This window comes from Trichechus manatus, unplaced genomic scaffold (assembly GCF_000243295.1).
Source record: "Trichechus manatus latirostris isolate Lorelei unplaced genomic scaffold, TriManLat1.0 scaffold00117, whole genome shotgun sequence".
In the NCBI taxonomy this organism is placed as follows: domain Eukaryota; kingdom Metazoa; phylum Chordata; class Mammalia; order Sirenia; family Trichechidae; genus Trichechus; species Trichechus manatus.
The window spans coordinates 7,539,875-7,559,569 of NW_004444053.1; the positions used below are offsets into that span (position 1 = coordinate 7,539,875).

Genomic DNA, 19,695 nt, shown 5'->3' on the forward strand with positions numbered 1-19,695 from the left:
TCACAAGGTAGAATTAGAAAATACTGAATTTCAAATGACTGTTTGTTTATTCAGAAGTGTGGCTTTTCCACACCTCTTCGCCCCTGAGAGCACCCTGCTCCCACCTTCTGCACTGCAGTAACCAGTAATGAACACTTTGTGAAGCAAATCGTGAGAACACGCACGCATATGAAGCTGCTCTGAGGATAGAGCAAGCCTAATTTGTAGAAGAAGGATTAAATATTTCTGTTTTCTGAAAAGAGTTATTTTGTATTTTGTTTTCTATTAAAATGTATTTAGTTTCAAAAAAAAAAACAAAAAACAAAAAAGTGTTGGCATCTTTTGTAAATTCCGAGGAAAGGAGGGTATTTGATTTGTCCTGGAGTAACATGCATCTCATCTCTCTTCAGAACAGCCAGTTGGTGTAGGTTAGACCAGTCCAAACAAAGGTATTCAGCTTACTTTGAATTGTGATTCCCCTTGGCATTCACGTAGATTTTTGGTAGATTTAATACTGTTTATACATCAAAAATTGTCAATTGCTGACTGAAGACATTATGCATCTTACTATCTAGAGTTATTTTGTAAGGCTCTACTTCCAGCTGCCATTAGAGATCCATTATAAAACCTCTGAGGGTTATAAGACCTGTTAATAACACAAGCTATTTACTGGAAAATTCAAGATAAAGTATTTGTTCAAAGATTAAATGATACCAGACTGAAAATATTGACTTTAATCTGTTCTGGGTAGATCAAAAATTAGAGTTAGAGGTCACGCATGCTTACTGTACTTAAGGTATCGTTCAAATTAATGGACTCATTTGGTAGAAAAATATTAGGAACTATATTTCCCTGATCCATGCAGTGTGATTTCTACATTTAAATCCTCAAGTATACTTTAAAAAAATAGTACAGAGTAAGTAAAACTGGAAGATTGGATTTTTTTCTCAATTATTTTGTTTTAAAAAAATCTACTTCCAAACATAATTTTCTGGCAAGGACTCCAAGAATTATCAGGAAGTTAAGTAGGAATACTCCAGAATTCTATGCCAATTTTCTTTTTTACTTGAGCCTAAGATGCTAATTAATTGGAAATGTTTATTATTCATAAAAATACATATATTTGGGACATTGTAAGAAGGATCCTTTGGTAACTTAGCAAGACAGCATCACTTTCCATGTTCTGCAGGTAAAGCTAAGGATTTAAATGTGTTCTTACCTGTAAGAATTGAACTCGTAAGTTAGATTTTATGTTACATTACTAGAATCAATGAAATTCCTAAATTGGACTGAATCATTCTCAGAAGTGAAAGTATCACTAGCTTAGGATATTGCAAAGGTTTTTGTTTGCTTGTTTGTTTTTTAATTCAGAATTTCCTTGATTAAACACAAAAATGTATTAGGTTAGTCGGTCTTCACATTACCAGTCATACCCTTGTTTTGTGATTTCAGTTCATGCTCTTAATGACTAGTATATTTGACCTTTTTTTTCCTTTGTGAACTAATCTTAATGTGGGGTAATTTAACTTTTTATACAATGCCCTCATAACTTCCCCCAAACCCTTAAAAGTATTAAGAGTCTTATACACATGGGTGTATAAGAACACAGTTAAACACTCTTCACACGCTCTCTGACATTATTTCATTTTCTCCTTGGAGCAATCCTGTGAGGTGGACAGCACTGGTGAATATTAGCATTTTGTAGATGAAATATCTGAAGTCCAGAAACCTATTTTATTTATTCACACCCGACATGAAATATTCATTTGTCTTGAATGTGTTATATAGATTCGGTATCCTCAAGTTCTAGCTGGAAGGTGTAGCTGTGAAGTTGTAAACACTTTTTTAATAATCCTCCAAAAAGGAACTACAATTTTACTTTATTTAAAAAGCATGTATGTAGTTCTTAGTATGTACCAGAGACTGCTCTGAAGGCTTTATAAAACCTATTTAAATCCCTTAACAATCTTATGAGGTAAGTGCCATTATTATCCCCATTTTACAGATGAGGAAGTTGAGGCACTGATGGATTAAGTCACTTGCGAGCGTTCACATAGCTGGTAAATTGGTGAAGCCAGAATTTGAACCTGGGAAGCCTGGCTCCAGAGTTCATACTCTTAATGACGCTACGCTGTCTCCCTTGATTCCCTCGGTATCAGACAAAGAGTGAACTGAGTTTAGTAGTAACTAAATGTTCCTAGCAATAGTTGCAAGACACATGCTTCCCTTTGCCAAGTAAGTCAGCGGTAACAAACAGGATCAGAACCTGGCAGTAAGAACAAACCTAAACAATATATGGCTAAAAGAAACATCAGAATATTCAATAATGTTAGACCACAATGATAAATCTCTGCAATGTTAGCTTACCAGCACACACAGCCATGGAAAGGGTCATTGTTATAAAGTGGACAAGCGCTGAAAAGACTAGCTGAAATTTCTTAGGCCGACAGGCTTGGTAAATCTAATTTTAATTTCACAGAAGACTGGCCAAAAGGAAGAGAGAAAATTAGGATAAAGGAAAGTAAGTAATAGGAAACAATTTAAAGTTTTTATATCCAAGATCCTCCTTCTAAAGATACCGTGTTTACTGGATTTTCATTTGTTATATCTATATGTTAAAAATGCCTTGGTTGTATTAAAAAGTCTATTGAATATGTGGGTTTCTAATTTTGCTATTGCCCAGATTGGTATTTAAATATATGGAGTAAAAGATTAGTCTATACTTCAAATTGTCTTTCAGTTGCATGTTTTAGAAGTGTTCGTTATGACTATACCTACACCAAAATTCATATTGCTGACACCTACATAGCAGCCAAATGACTCAGAAACTGCCCTATAGTAAACATAAAATCCTGTTATAGAATCTCAGTAAGGCAAACATCCCTTGTTAGTTTGACTCATTGAAGGACAACTTAGTTACTTACCTATGATTGACTGAAATCCCCAGAAGAAATATTTTTATATTAAATAAGTACATGAGTACCTACTATGAGCAGACATTGTGTTCATTAGTGGAAATACAGTGATAAGCAAAACAGATACAGTCCCTGACTTGAGTTTATAGCCTAAGGAGGGAGGCAGATATTAATACCACGTATAAATAATACCATAAATATAAATATAGTAAGTGCTATATACTGAGTGCTATGGAAGACTATACTAGGGGATCTAATTTAGATTTAAGCATTCAAGGATGACCTCTCTGAGGAGGTAACAATTAAGATGTAAATTGGATTACATCACTTCCCTGTTCTAAACCCTTCAGTATTCTACCTAGGATAAAAGCTAAATTTCTGGCAGTGCTGAAGTCCTGCCAACTGTCCGACCTCGTGTCAAGCTGCTTTGCTCCCTACTCACATTGCCTCAGCCCCACTGGTCTTAGCACCAGGTTCTTTTCCATTTAGGAGTTCAAACCATTCTTTTTTTTTTTTTCTTGTATTTTACACGAAGGTTTACAGAGCAAATTTGTTTCCCATTAAACAATACACATATTGTTTTGTAACATTGGTTGCCACCCACGTGATGTGTCAACACTGTGCCCTTCTCAACCTTAGGTTCCCCATTACCAGCTTTCCTGTCCCCTCCTGCTTTCTTGTTCTTGCCCCAGGGCTGATGTGCCCATTTAGTCTCGTTTGGTTTTATGGGCCTATCTAATCTTTCACTGAAAGGTGAACCTCAGGAATGACTTCAGTACTAAGTTAAAAGGGTGTCTGGGGGCCATGGACCATTATTTTCTGAACTCTGACTGGCTGCTGTTGTTAGCTGCCATCAAGTCTGTCCTTGACTCGTGATGACCCCATGCAGAACAAAATGAGATGCTTCCCAGTCCTGCACCATCCCCATGATGGGTTTCAGATCAGATCTTTGTGATCCACAGGGTTTTTATTGGCTGATTTTTGGAAGTAGAACACCAGGCCTTTCTTTCTAGTCTGAGTCTGAAAGCTCCACTGAAACCTGTTCAGCATCATAGCAACACGCAAGCCTGCACTGACAGGTGGTGTCTGTACATGAGGTGCATTGGCCAGGAATCAAACCCAGGTCTCCCATGTGGAAGGCTACCACTGAACCACCAATGTCCTCATAACTCCTATTTATCCTCCAGGCCTCTGCTTAATTGTTCACTGGCTGCTACATGGAACATGGATAGGGGGATGTGAAGGTGAAAGCCAAGAGGCCAGTTAAGAGATCAATTCAGTAGTCCATGGGAGAGGTGAGGGTGATGTTGACTAGGGTGACCATAGTGGAAATGGAGAGTAGATACTTCCAATAGGTATTTTAGAGGTTGATCTGGCTGAACTTTGTGTTGGATTGGATGGGGAGAGAAGAAGAGAGGAGAGGCATGGATGGCCCACATATTTCTGGCATGAGCAACTTAGTGCATAGGGCTGCAATTTATTGTGTTGAAAATACTAGAGAAAGAAGTTTGGCGAAAAGATCAATTGTTCAGCTGTGGACCTCTTATGTTTCAATTTCTTATAAGAGAACCAAGTGAAGATAAACCAGGCAGGCATTTGGATAGACGTGCCTAGAGCCCAGAAGAGATGTCTGGATTTGAGAGTTGTATCCATTGGAGTGCTTTCTGCTATAAGGAACAGAAATCTGACTCAAAGTGGTTTTAAAAATATCAGATTTTATTGGTTCACATAATTTAAAGTCTAGAGGTTGGGTGGGTTTCATATGCAACTCACTAAGGGCCCTATCTCTGTTCTGTAACTCAGCTCTACCCTCTGTGGTTGGCTTTATCCCCAGGCTGGCTTTTGCCATGGTTTTGAGAAGGCTACCAACAGCAATGAGGGCCAGAGACTCCCTCACTCATGTCTAGTGGAATGTGGGCTCACTTTCCATTCTTCATTCTTAAGAGCAAGGGAAGTTTTTCTAGAAGCCCTCTCAAACCTCTGCAATTTGATTTAGGCCTGCCAATCCAGGAACCAATCCCTGACAAGGGTTAGCCATATTGGTTTATGCTAATCAGTACCTCTGGAGTTGAGGTCAATTCCCCAAACTTGACACAGCTTCTACACAATACGGATAGAATGACGTTGTGTTCTACAAGAGTCATGGCATGTAGATGTAATTTGAAATCTTACAAATGGTTGTGATTACCAAGGATAAGAGTATAGAGTGAGAGGAGATGAAAGCTTAGGAATGAGCCTTGAACTTCCCTAACAGTCAGAGATCAGAAAAGAGGAGCAACCAACAAAGGAAGAAAAGCATGAGAGGACAGTGTCCCAGGAGCATCTCAAAATAGGAGTTGTCAGCTGTACTGAATACTACTGAAAATTCAAGTAAGCCAAGTATTAGAAAGTGTCCATTAGATTTGGGGGGGAGGTGGCTGATAACCTTAGCATTAACATTTTTGGTTGAGTAATGGAAAGAGGATTGAAATGGATGGAAGGGTAGAAAGGTAATAGGATCACAAATATGGACACAATTTATGACAGGTCATAGCAGTGGGAAAGGACAGATTTTTTACAACAGGTGCTAAGACAATTGGCTACCCATATGGAGAAAAATGAAGTTGGATGCCTACCTTGCTATACACAAGAACCAATTCCAGGTAAATTAAAGACCTAAATTGGAAAGGCAGAAGCAGAACTAGAAAACATTTAAAAGAGAATATCCTCAATAGAGACAAGCACAGTGAAGAAGGAAGTTAAGGGCCAAGACAAGAAACAGAAGGTCAGAATCATGTTCACTCAGTCCCAGCTGTGTATACTCAGTGATACATTTCAGAAACAGAAATACCTCAGCCTCCAGCATATGCAAGAACTTTTCAACATCCTGAACCTTAGCTAAAAACAAGTTAAGGCCTGGTTCCAGAACCAGAGAATCAAATGTAAGAGATGGCAGAAAAGCACCAACTTTTCAAAGGATAGCAACAGTGTGACTCAGAAGGTCTCAGCACCTACAGAATACCTGCACCTCTACTCTTCCTATCACCACGGTTACCTTCCTTCTGGAAACCTTCCAATGTGGAGCAACCAGACCTGGAACAACTCAACTTGGAGCAACCATTCCTAGAACAACCAGGTTTGGTGCACCCAAGCATGGAATAACTAAGCCTGGAACAACTAGGATTAGAACACCCAGGTCTGGAACAATCAGTTCCAGAACTGTGGAGAGGAATTTCTGCTGCCCCAGAGCCAGTTCCAGCAAAATTCTGCCTCTGAAGGCCTCACAAACCATGAACATACAACCTAAAGATGTGTGAAGATGGGTATATAATTCAATGTCAATCAGCAGTGGTTACATTACTTCCTTCCTCACAGGACTTCTTGTTTTAGAGCTATGTATCTCTGCCTTGATATCCTGGTTTTCATTGTGCCTAGTGGATAGATTGGGCTGAGGGTGGGGCAGGGGGAGGGGAGAGTATGATTAGCATTTAATCAAAGAGGTTTCAATAACAGCCTCCTGACAGATTACCTTGGTTGCTCTAGACAACATGATAAAAGATGTCTCTGGCTATAGATAACTAGATAAAATACTAGCTTGGATATCTTTAGGATCTAGCCTCGAGAATAGGAACTCAAAGTACAAAGATGTGTGATGAAGGATTATTTGTATTTTTTAGCATCAGGAGGCTTTACTAAACAACTGAATTGCTAAGGTGAAGGGTTAAGCTATAAGGAGCCTCACTAATTTCCTCTGCCCTTCTGCTCTCTGCTTTACTACAACCCCTAAGTTGTTCATTACTTGAATACTTATAGAAAGATGTTTTGTATTTTGCTACATTATGGTAATGTTAATATCAATGTGGCTGGTTGACTTACAAATATTAGTACAAATAAATAAAATATTAAAAGAGAGAACATCCTCACTACCTCAGCGTAGGAAGAAATTTCTTCCAAAAAGCACTAACCAAAAAAGAAAACATTGATTAAATTCAAAATCATCTGTTCTTCAAAAGACACCACAAAAAGAATGAAAAGACAGGCTACTGAGTATGAGAAGATACTTTAGTAAGTAAGCAACAAAGGACTAGAATCTGAATAGCAATGTCCAACAGAATTTGCCATGGAAATGAAAGTATTCTATAATTCTGCACTGTCCAATAAAGTAGCCACTGGCCACATGTGGCTATTGAGCACTTGAAATGTGGACTGAATTTCTTATTTTATTAATTTAAATTTAAATAGCCACCTGAGGCTAGTTGCCACCAAACTAGACTGAACAGAATTCCAGAATATATAAAGAACTCCTACAAATCAGTAAGATAAAAGCACAGTTCAATGAGAAATAAAGGGCAAAAGTCTTGAATAGAGAGGCACATCACAAAAGAAATCCAAATGTCCAATAAACAAAAAATTACTCAACCTCAGTAAACATGGAAATGCAAATTTAAAGCAATAGGATAACTTTATACACTCATCAGATTAGCAAAAATTAAAAAGCTGGACAATGCCAAGTGCTGTGGAAGATTTGGAGCATCAGGAACCCTCATACACTGCTGGTGGACTAAATTTGTAACTACTTTGGGAAACTAGTATTACATAACTAAGTTGAAGAAAAGCACTCTATTATAGCCAGCAATTCCACCCCCGGGTCTAAAAATGCATGCTTACATCACCAGGATACTTTACAATAATGTCCATGACAGCGTTGCTCATAATTCCCCAGAACTAGAAACAAACTAAATGCTCATCAGTAAAAAGGATAAATTATTGAATATTCACATAATGATAAAATTTACAACAAAAATGAACAGATTAGAGCTACGCGCAACTACATGTATGTATCTTACAATGTTGAGTGGGGAAAAAATTAATTTCTACAGAATTATTTCATTTACATAGAGTTCAAAATCAGGCAAAACAATATATATTTTTAGGATGCATACAAACATGATAAAGCTATAAAGAAAAGGGACGAGCAAGGGGCTTTATCAGGAAAGTGTATTTCTGGAGTACCAATATTCTATTTCTTGACTTAGGTGGTGGTTACACCAGTGTTTGTTTTAAAATTGCTAAGTGGTACTATGTTAAAAAAAGTTTTTTTAACAGTTGTCTTAGATATCTAGTGCTGCTATAACAGAAACACCACAAGTGGATGGGGTTTTAACAAAGAAAAGTTTATTTCCTCAGAGTTAAAGTAGGCTAAAAGTCCAAATTCAGGGCATCAGCTCCAGGGGAAGGCTTTCTCTCTCATGAATGTTCCCCAGGACTAGGAGCTTCTCGGCCCAGGGACCCTGGTCCAAAGGACGCGCTCTGCTCCCGGCACTGCTTTCTTGATGGTATGAGGTCCCCAACTCTCTGCTTGCTTCCCTTTCCTTTTATCTCTTGAGAGATACAAGGTGGTGCAGGCCACACCCCAGGGAAACTCCCTTTACATTGGATCAGGGATGTGACCTGGATAAAGGTGGTGTTACAATCCCACCGTAATACTCTTTAACATAAAATTACAATCACAAAACGAAGGCCAGCCACACAATTCTGGGAATCATGGCCCAGTCAAATTGATACACACATTTTTGGGGGGACATAATTCAAACCACGACAACAGTAAAATGGAGATAAGGAAGTAGAGAGTGGCAATAGACTATAATAATAATAATAGTACAGACTATTCTTTTGAGAGACTGGTCATGAAAGAAAGCAGAGAGATTGAGGGGTTGTTAAAGGTGCTGTGAAATCAAAAATTTCTGTTTGCTAGATTTTTGTTGTTGTTTTAATGAAAGCTACTAGAGCAGTGGCTTTCAAACTTTTTCACCCCAACCCACAGTAGGAAATATATTTTAGTATAACACATGGAGTCACCATGAGTCGGAATCCTCTCAACAGTAACCAACAACATACACATACACTACATTTTAGTGAATCTAAGACTCTGATTGTAAAATGCACCATTATTTTACATGCCACTTTTAAAAAAATGCCAATCAAATGATAAACAATGATTTCTTATCTCCTAGGAAATTTATATTTAAAGCTCTTTTAGGCTTTACATAGATTTTTTTATAAGTGAAATACTTTGGTATTGGTGTTCCTAAAACTTCTTTACACTGAGTCCAACTTTTGGACTCACAGTCATCAGTATCTAGGATCTCCCCCTCTGAGCCACCAAAAACATGTCTGATGGGTTATCTTCAAAGAGTGCATCACTTTCTCTCCAGGATTTTCTTCCAAATCACTAACATCCATTCTGCAAGTTTTGATACTGGCACATTCTGATCTTAGCAGATGTCACAACAGAAGCCTTTCAGAGAACAACCAGTTTTCATATTCTTCCCTTAAATTGTCCTTAAATATTTTGCCAACTGAACTGTTGAGTGGTTGCAGTTACACAGTCATGCCACCTGGACTAACACCCCAGCTGACACATCCCACCTACTGCCTGGCCAAAAGCAATTGTAACATAGTCCTAGCTTATCGTGATTTCAAACATTTCAAAAGTTGTTGTTTTTAAATTACATCTTAGACTCCATGAAGTGTGGCATACAAAACAACAAGCATTTCACTGAACAATAACCTTTCCACGTGTGATGTCACAACCCACTAAATTAATTTCGTGACTCACTAATGAGACTATTTTTTGCAAATTGAAAAGTACAGTTTGAATGCTGGTAAGAAGAGTCCAGTAGAGTTGGGAGGGAAGGAGTTGCCAGTGGAATATGAGAAGGTCAGAAAGGATGGGGTCAAAAGTCCTGGTGGCAGGCCTGGCCTTGGATTGCAGGGTTCCTTCCTCAGTATTTACAGGTGGGAAGAAGGAAAAGGGGCAGAGGGAGGGAGGTTGTAAATAAAAGGATATGATTATGAACCAGTTAGGCCAACACTGACTTATTAACCAATGTGATTTATTTTAGTTTAGTTGGATTAACATTTCTTCATCAGGCTGTTTGCAACACTTATTTTGGACAACAGATATACTGACTGGAGCAAGCTATTTAACCTCTCTGAACTTGAGATTTTCTTTCCAAAACATTTTTTTAAAACCCAATCTATAGAGTTCAACTAATGCTGGCCATTTTTCCCGGGCAGAATGAGGGTGCTCCTGACCCCTTTAGCTTGGACATGACAGTCCCGTAGCCCAGGAGCCTTTGCTTTTGGTCTGGTGTCCAGGAGAGGCAGTCGGATATGCAGTGTCCTCCCCACAGCAATGCAGACTCTTATTTCAGGTATTATGAAATGCACGTATAAGAAAGGCTTTTTTTGTGGGGAGAGGTTTATTTAGTGGGTTTTCTTGGTTTTGGCAGATGCATGGTTTTATGGGTTGAATTGTGTCCCGTCCGCACCCCCCTCCGCCTCCCCCAAAACACGTGTTGGAATGCTAACTCATATACCTGTGGATGTAATCCCCTTTGGGAATGGGCTTTTTTGTTATGCTAATGAGGCCATATCAGAGTAGGGTGTATCCTAAACCTAATCATTTAGAGTTGTAAAAAGAGCAGATTAGACAAAGCAGCAAGCACAAACGGGGGAAGATAAAAATGCCGCACTGGGACTACAGAAGCTGAGACAAGGCTCTTCCCAAGAGCTGACAGAGAGAGAAACACCTCTAGACAGCACCCTGACCTCAGACTTCTAGCCTCCTTAACTGTAAGAAAATAAATTTCTGTTCTTTAAAGTCACCCACTTGTGTTATTTCTGTTACAGCAGCACTTGCAAAATAAGACAAAGGGAACGGGCCCCAGTTTTTATTTACAGAGTATGGAACGCTGAGGCATGAAGAGATAAAGTGTACTGTTGAATCCTAGCTACAACAAAGTGTGCCATGGCCTCAGGTAAATTACTTGACCTTTCTGAACCTGTTTGCTCATCTATAAATATGCATGTGTTTATACCTAATGAGTTTGTTGGCAAGATTAAATGGAATAAAGTATATAAAGTGCTTAGCCCATAAAAGATACTTAATGTTAATTTTTCCCTTCTTCACAGTGACTAATCACTTCGAGTAGTTTTTTCAAAATGTAGATGCCAAGCTACTTTTGCCCAACTATCCCAGAATGGCCCAGCAGGAGGAGAGCCTGCCTAATTTAAACAGGCCCTCTAGGGGATTGTGATGTTCCTCCTGACTTTCTACACCACTAGACAGGATCTAGTGCTGTATTCATCTATTTATTCATCATATGTTTGGGCACCAGTATGTGCCAGGCATCATGCGAGGCAGTGGGGACTCAGTGGAGAGCAAAATCAGGCATGATCCCTGCCCTCATATAAACTACAGTCTGTTTCACCGCTGTCCTTGGTGCTTTGTTTTATTCTTAGCTGTGTATGAAGATGTTCAGTCAGAACTGACAGTGGTTTGGAGGGGCAAAGAGGAGTGATGCATCTGTGAAAAACCAAATGAGAAAATGGAAATCTACAATACTTTTAAAATCGTAAAGCACCCTTCAAATGTATGTATGTAATTATTATATAAAGCCCTCTATTCTTTCTTCCTTCCTTCCTGAATAATTTAGCCCACAAGCCACTAGGTGGGTTTGAATAAGATAGGCATCTGTGTGCTAGCAGGTGCGGGGGGAGCGTGGTGATGACAACAGGAGTTCGGTTACATACAGGCAGAACTGATCAAATATGTAAATATATTGAGAATAATGAGGGTGAGGTTTCCCACTGTTGGAAAAGAGAATTACAAATATGCAAAGGGGGAAAACTAGAATGAACTCTGTTGTTGAACTAGAAGTGTAAACTCATGGTTTTATACACACACACAAAAAAACACACACACAAAAATACACACATAGGTGTGTGTATTATGTAGGTAGGCGGGTAGGTGGATGGGTGGATGTGTGTGTGTGTGTGTGTGTGTGTGTGTGTGTGCATGCACGTGTATACATATATTCCCTAGTGTAATCGGCTGAGAGGGCTGGGATCAGCAACACTCTATAGCAATGTGCAACCTGGTGTTTATATCTTGGTTTCTAAATACCATTCTCCACCAAAAAGAACAAGCATTCCTTGGATAAATGGCTAATTCCAGGGCTGGATCAAGGAGTATATAAAGTAAGCCTGAAACATCTTGCACCACAAAGACAGGAAGTGCTTAAAGAATGATGGGGACGTGTCAAAAGGACACATAAGCCAGCTGGAAGGGGCTTGCACCAGCTAAATCTGGGACAATTTGAGCATCAAAATAATAGATTATAATATTTTAAGTAAAACAGAAATCCAGTAATTCATGCCTTATCTTCCCTAACTAACTGGGAGAAGAGAAAGTTCTTCCTTACAGTAAAATGCCAACTAATTAATGGTTAGAATTAGAAAATCATTTTGTAGCCATTGTAGTAATAATTCATCCAAGAAACATCAATGGATCCCATCTTCGTCATCTAGTGCTGCTATAACAGAAATACTACAGGTATTTTACTACAGAAATTTATTCTCTCATAGTCTAGTAGGCTACAAGTCCAAATTCAGGACATCAGCTCCAGGGGAATAATTTCTCTCTCTGTCAGCTCTAGAGGAAGGTCCTTGTCATCAATCTTCCCTTGGTCTGGGGGCATCTCAGCGCAGGAACCTCAGGTCCAAAGGATGCTCTCTGCTCCTGGTGCTGCTTTCTTGGTGATATGAGGTCCCCCTGTCTCTCTGCTTGCTTCTCGCTTTTATATCTCAAAAGAGATTGGCTTAAGACACTATCTAATCTTGTAGATTTCATCAATATAACTGCTGCTAATCCATCTTATTACATCATAGTGGTAGGATTTACAATACATAGGGAAATCACATCAGATAACAAAATGGTAGACAATCACACAATACTGAAAATCATGACCCAGCCAAGTCGACACACATTTTTTGGGGGACACAATTCAGTCCATGACAAATGCTAAAACTGTTGTTGTTAGGTGCCATCAAGTCGGTTCCAACTCATAGCGACCCTATGTACAGCAGAAAGAAACATTGCCCAGTCCTGCGCCATCCTCATAATCATTGTCATGCTAAAACTAGTGGGTGAAATTTTGATAAGAAACTCAAAGTACCTCTCACAAAATACATAGTAATTATAAAAGGAAAAAGTAACTTTACAGTACAGAAATCTGTCAGGCATCATCTTAACCAAGTAATCAAGTCTGGGGCAAATGGAAATTGTTTACCACCTAATAGGAAGCAATGTATATTCCTGCCAAAAATGCACAGCCAGAATCTAATCATAGGGAAACACCACACAAAGCCAAACTGGGAAACATTCTACAAAATAATTGGCCCGTAATCTTCAAAAGCATCAAGAAAAGACTGAGGAACTGTTCCAGACTCAAGGAGGCTAAATAGACTTGATAAGGAAGCCTAATGTGTGATACTAGATTGGATACTTTTGCTATAAAGAAATACTCATAACAATTAAAAGTCCTCGTTTATGCAACTGGTCACATGGTCATAGCTGGTATTTAGAACGACCTTCTTCAACCACCCATTCCATATTTCCTTTGCCCTCAACAAGCACCTCTGCTGGTAGTGGTTCTTTGCCTGGTGGGGTGATCCAAACTTTGAATTCTGAAGAGTCTGTGCCATTAGTAGTTCTGTCTGAATTGGGTTGCTGTAGTTTTCCATTGACTTTAATCACAGGACAAGGTAGTGCTAAAAGATGCCCTAACGGATCTCCTGCATTCCAGAATACTTTTCTTTACCTCCATTATGTAATAGCAGTCCAATTTCTCCTTGGTAATCAGGATCAATCACACCAGCTAATATGGTAACTCCCTTCTTTGCCTGTTGATTCAGAGACATGAGGTGTCCAAAGTGGTTGCATGGCATTCTTAACTCTCAGTTCAATGGAATTACTGTTGTGTTTCCTGGGAGGAGCATTCGTCCCTATCAAACTAAGACCTCTAGACCTGCAGAGCATAGAGTTGTGGGGACAGGAAGCAAAAATTTTGCAAGTGGGTCACTAGAGGTAATAGTGGTCTCACTCCCATTTCCACCCCTTGCTTCCTGGACCCATGGATCTTGGCTATGGGAAAAGAGCACCATATATTAGATGCTGATTTAAAGCATGTACAGCCTCCTGGAGAACATTACCCTGGCCTGCAAGGTATTTCTGCCTAGCTGGCACTGTAATTGAGTCTTTAGAAGACCATTCCATCATTCCATCAAGGCAGCTTCTTCAGGATGTTGGGGAACATGGTAAGACCAGTAAATTCCATGAACATGGGCCCATTGCTGCACTTCATTTGCTGTAGAGCTAGTTCTTTGATTCGAGGCATGCTGTGTGGGATACCATGGTGGTGGATAAGGCATTCTCTAAGTCCACAGATGGTAGTTTTGGCAAAAGAATTGCAAGTAGGGAAGGCAAATCCATATCCAGACTGTCTATCCCAGTAATAACAAAACATTGCCCTTTCCATAATGAAAGCACTCTAGTACGATCAACCTGCCACCAGGTTGCTGGCTGATTGCCCCAAGAAATGATGCTGTATAGGGGACTCAGTGTTAATCTCTGCTGCTGGAAGACTAGGCACTCAGTAATAGCTGTAGCCAAGTCGGCCTTGGTGAATGGAAGTCCATGTTGCTGAGCCCATGCATAACCTCCATCCCTGCCACCATGGCCACTTTGTTCATGAGCCCAGTAGGCAATGACAGGAGTGGTTGGGGAAAAAGGCTGACTGGTATCCACAGAACACGTCATCCTATTTAGTTCATTGTTAAAACCCTCCTCTTCCAAGATCACCCTTAGGTAAGCATTCACAGGAGAAACAAATTCACTCCTCTGGCACATTCAGGGAGGTCTATCCACATACCTCTTCCCCATACAACCTCATTACCAATTTTCTAATCGTGTTCCTTCCAAGTCCCTGGCCATCCAACCAAACCATTATCCACGGCCCATAAATTGGTATACAATCACACATCTGGCCATTTTTCCTTCCAAGTAAAATGAACAACCAGATATACTACTCAAAGTTCTGCCCACTGGGAGAATTTCCCTTCACCACTATCCTTCAGGAAAGTCTCAGAAAGGGGCTACAGTGCTGCAACTGTTGACTTTCAGCTGGTGCATGCATTTCACACAGAACCATCTCTAAACCAGGCAAAAGTTATCTCTTGATCAGTCAACCGATCATGAGGCCACAGGTGCAGAATGGGAGAGGAAAGGTAATGTGACACAAGTGGGGACCAGGGGAATTGGGCCACTTCCTCGTGTAACTTACTTGTGTCTTCGGGGCCTACTCGGGCCCGATCTTGTACATACCACTTCCATTTGTTGATGGAGTGCTGCTGTGCACATCCAACTCTATCAATCTGTGAGTCAGACAACACCCAGTTCATAATGGGCAGCTCAGGATGCATGGAAACTTGGTGTCTCGTGGTTAAGCATTCAGTCTCTACTAAGGCCCAGTAGCAAGCCAAAAGCTGTTTCTCAAAAGGAGACTAGTTATCTGAAGAGGATGACAGGGCTTTGCTCCAAAATCCTAAGAGTCTGTGCTGTGATTCACCAATAGGGGTCTGCCAAAGATATGAAACAGCATCTCCATCTGTCACTGACACTTCAAGCCCCATTAAATCAGCTAGATCATATGACCCAAATGGACAGCAGTTTGAACAGCAGCCTGAACCTGTTGCAGAGCCTTCTCTTGTTCTGAGCCCCACTCAAAACTAACAGCTTCTTGAATCACATGGCAAATAGGCCAGAATAGCACACCCAACTCCCATGTCTCTGTCAGTTTGTTGTATTGTGGGAGCTTGCAGGGATGCTGGAAGCTATGTCACTGGCATTCAAATTCAAGACTTCAGCAGAGCTTCCAGACTAAGACAAAGTAGGAAGAAATATCTGGCGGTCTACTTCTGAAAAAAATTAGCCAGTGAAAACCTTATGAATAGCAGCAGAACATTGATATAGTGCCAGAAGATGAGCTCCTCCGGTTAGAAGGCACTCAAAATATGACTGGGGAAGAGCTGCCTCCTCAAAGTAGAGTCGACCTTAATGATGTGGATGGAGTCAAGCTTTCGGGACCTTCATTTGCTGACGTGGCATGACTCCAAATGAGAAGAAACAGCTGCAAATATCCAATAATAATCAGAACGTGAAATGTACAAAGTATGAATCTAGGAAAATTGCAAATCATCAAAAATGAAATAGAACGCATAAACATCGATATGCAAGGCATTAGTGAGCTGAAACGGACTGGTATTGGCCATTTTGAATCAGACTATATCATATGGTCTACTATGCCAGGAATGACAACTTGAAGAGGAATGGTGTATTCATCATCAAAAAGAATATTTCTAGATCTATCCTGAAGTACAACATCGTCAGTGATAGGATAATATACATACGCCTATTATTCAAGTTTACACACCAAACACTAAGGCCAAAGGTGAAGAAATTTAAGATTTTTACCAACTTCTGCAGTCTAAAATTGATCAAATATGCACTGACAGTTATTGGTGATTGGAATGTGGAAATTGGAAACAAAGAAGAAGAATCAGTAGTTGTAAAATATGGCCTTGGTGATAAGAACGACACTGGAGGGCGCGTGATAGAATTTTGCAAGACCAACGACTTATTCATTGCAAATACCTTTTTGCAACAACATAAAGGGCAGCTATACACATGAACCTCACCAGATGGGATACAAAGAAATCAAATCAACTACATCTGTGGAAAGAGACAATGAAGAAGCTCAATATCATCAGTCAGAACAATTCCAGGGGCTGACTGCCGAACAGACCATCAGTTGCTCATATGCAAGTTGAAGCTGAAGCTGAAGAAAATTAGAACAAGACCATGAGAACCAAAGTACAACCTTGAGTATATACTCCCTAATGTACAGACCACCTCAAGAATAGGTTTGATGCATTGAACACTAATGACGAAGACGAGGCAAGTTATGGAATGACATCAAGGACATCATACACAAAGAAAGCAAAAGATCATTAAAAAGACACTAAAGAAAGAAAAGACCAAAATGAATGTCAGAAGAGACTCTGAAACTTGCACTTGAATGTCAAGTAGCTAAAGTGAACAGAAGAAATGTTGAAGTAAATGAGCTAAACAGAAGATTTCAAATGGTGGCTTGAGAAGACAAAGTAAAGTATTATAATAACATGTCCAAAGACCTCGGGTTAGAAAACCAGAAGGGAAGAACACAGTTGGCATTTCTGAAGCTGAAGAATTGAAGAAAAATTCAAGCCTCTAGTTGCAATACTGAAGGATTCTATGGGCATCAAAAGAAGATGCAAGGAATATACAGAGTCACTGTACCAAAAATGATTGGTCAATGTTCAATCATTACAGGAGTTAGCATACAATCAAGAACCAATGGTACTGAAGGAAGAAGTCCAAGCTGCACTGAAGACACTGGTGAAAAATAATGCTCCAGGAATTGACAGAATACCAACTGAGATGTTTCAACAAACAGATGCAGCACTGGAAGGGCTCACTCATCTATGCCAAGAAATTTGGAAGACAGCTACCTGACCAACCAACTGGAAGAGATCCATATTTATGCCTATTCCAAAGAAAGGTGATTCAACCAAATGTAGAAATTATCCAACAATATGATTAATACCACACACAAGTAAAATTTTGCTGAAGATAATTCCAAAGTAGTTGCAGCAGTACATCATCAGAGAACTCCCAGGAACTCAAGCTGGATTCAGAAGAGGACATGGAACAAGGGGTATCATTGCTGATGTCAGATGGATCCTGACTGAAAGCAGAGAGTACTGGAAAGATGTTTACCTGTGTTTTATTGACGATGCAAAGGCAGTTGACTGTGTGGATCATAATAAATTATGGATAATATTGCAAAGAATCGGAATTCCACAACACTTAACTGTGCACACGAAGAACCTGTACATAGATCAAGAGGCAGTCGTTTGAACAGAACAAGGAGATACTGTGTGGTTTAAAGTCAGGAAAGGTATCTGTCGGGTTGTATCCTTTCACCATACTTATTAGATCTGTATGCTGAAGCTTTACTATATCAAGAATAACGCAGCATCAGGATTGGAGGAAGAGGCATTAACAACTTGCGATATGCAAATGACACAACCTTGCTTGCTGGAAGTGAAGAGGACTTGAAGCACTTACTGATGAAGATCAAAGACTACAGTATGAAGAAAACCTGGACCAAGAAGCAACATCATGATAAACAGAGAAAAGATATAAATTGTCAAGGATTTCATTTTACCTGTATCCACAATCAACACCCATGGAAGCAGCAGTCAAGAAATCAAATGACACATTGCACTGGGCAAATCTGCAGCAAAAGACCTCTTTAGACTTCTGGGCAACATGGCCCTATAGTGAGAAGCACCACACTGTCCCTCCACAGCAAAGATCTGAGAAACTGAGTCACACATCAATCCTGAAACCCTAAGCATCAAATAAAGAGATAAAGAACTCAGCCAAGCACCAAATGGAATAAGAAACTGACTGAAAACAGACAGCGAGGAGAGATACATGCAGAGGTCCCCTATCAGCTACCGCAGCATGGATCCACCATCCTGGACTCCTATCGGAGATCGGAAAACAGGGGGTACAAGAAAGCAGCTTCATGGAACTTCCAGCAAGAGACAGAACAACCAGTAACCAGCGATATACGCTTTCACACCGCCCACCCGTCTTCACCCCCACTCGGCCTCCTCTGCTTCCTGCAGCCACAGTCTCTTAGCCAGAAAGCTCCGGTTTCATCCTGGTGTTGCTTGGATTCCACCCACCCTCATTGGCCGGCTCCCTGAGTGCCATTTGTTGGCTGCTGGTGTTGCTTTTTCCTGCTTCTTTAGATTTCTTCCTTACCTCTCACCACCTCCCACTCCTTTCTCTCAAATACCTGGCTCCGTGTGCCATCTTTGCTCCTTCCTGAAAGGCTTTGAAACACGGCCCAACTGTGAAACTGCCTCCCAGCTGGTGCTGCCACTCTGGTGGGACCCCCGGGGCTTTCTGTTTGTTTGCTCTGATTTGTTCTGCTTTGACTTGTTTGTTCACTTGTTTTCTTTTTCTTTTCTCAGCTTCAAGCCCCCTCTAGCTGGGCAGTACCGCACAGCTTGGAAGCTACTCCTTTACTCTGTGCAGTTGCACAGGGACATCACTGGGGGCATTTCTTTTTTCTTGTTTTTTTTTGTTTTTGTTTTTTTTCTTTGTTTTGTTTTCTGCTCTCTCTTATTCCCTTTTTGTCTTTCTTCATTTCCAGACTCTCGATTTACTCATTTTTTTTACCCTTTTCATTTTTTTTCCCCCATTTATCAGTCTCTCATCTCTCCACTCCAATAGCAAGTTCCCTTAGCACTCTTTCTGTTTGTGTGTATGTTTTTGGCTCTTGTTCCTCTCTCCTCTCTCTCATCTTTCCCATAAGCATCTTAGCTCCACACATCACGATCTCCCCCCTCCTTCCTACCTTCCTGCACCATGCGGTGAACATCACACTCCCAAGAAGCACAGGCAAAGCCTACCGGAACCTGCCCTGCACTGATTCTCAGACTGCACTGTCAGCCCTAGTACCTGCCACAAACAACCAATCCCAACAACTCCCCTTCAGCTTGACCTGCCCTGTTGTACCATACCTGAGTGACTGACCTTGCCCAGTGGAGAAGGAGGTGAAAAGTACCGTGCCCACAGACGAGCAAACAACAAAGAATGCACAGCCCACCTGCTCAGACATAACCAAATAAAACAAAAAAGCAGGACATAACAAACAAATCTACCATCAATAAACAAGGAAAATAACTACTGAATGCCCCACGGACAGCAGACAATATCAAAACATATGCAAAAACAGGACAGGATGGTTCCAGTAGGAGTTCAAAATAAAACATCAGATGAGTTTCCAGTAGAAGAAAA

General features: G+C 40.3%; 1 pseudogene; it reads left to right on the forward strand.

The window, feature by feature from the left end:
- The first annotated feature begins 5,481 nt into the window (after positions 1–5,481).
- LOC101349048 (homeobox protein NANOG pseudogene) lies at positions 5,482–6,214 on the forward strand (annotated as a pseudogene).
- Positions 6,215–19,695: the final 13,481 nt, after the last annotated feature.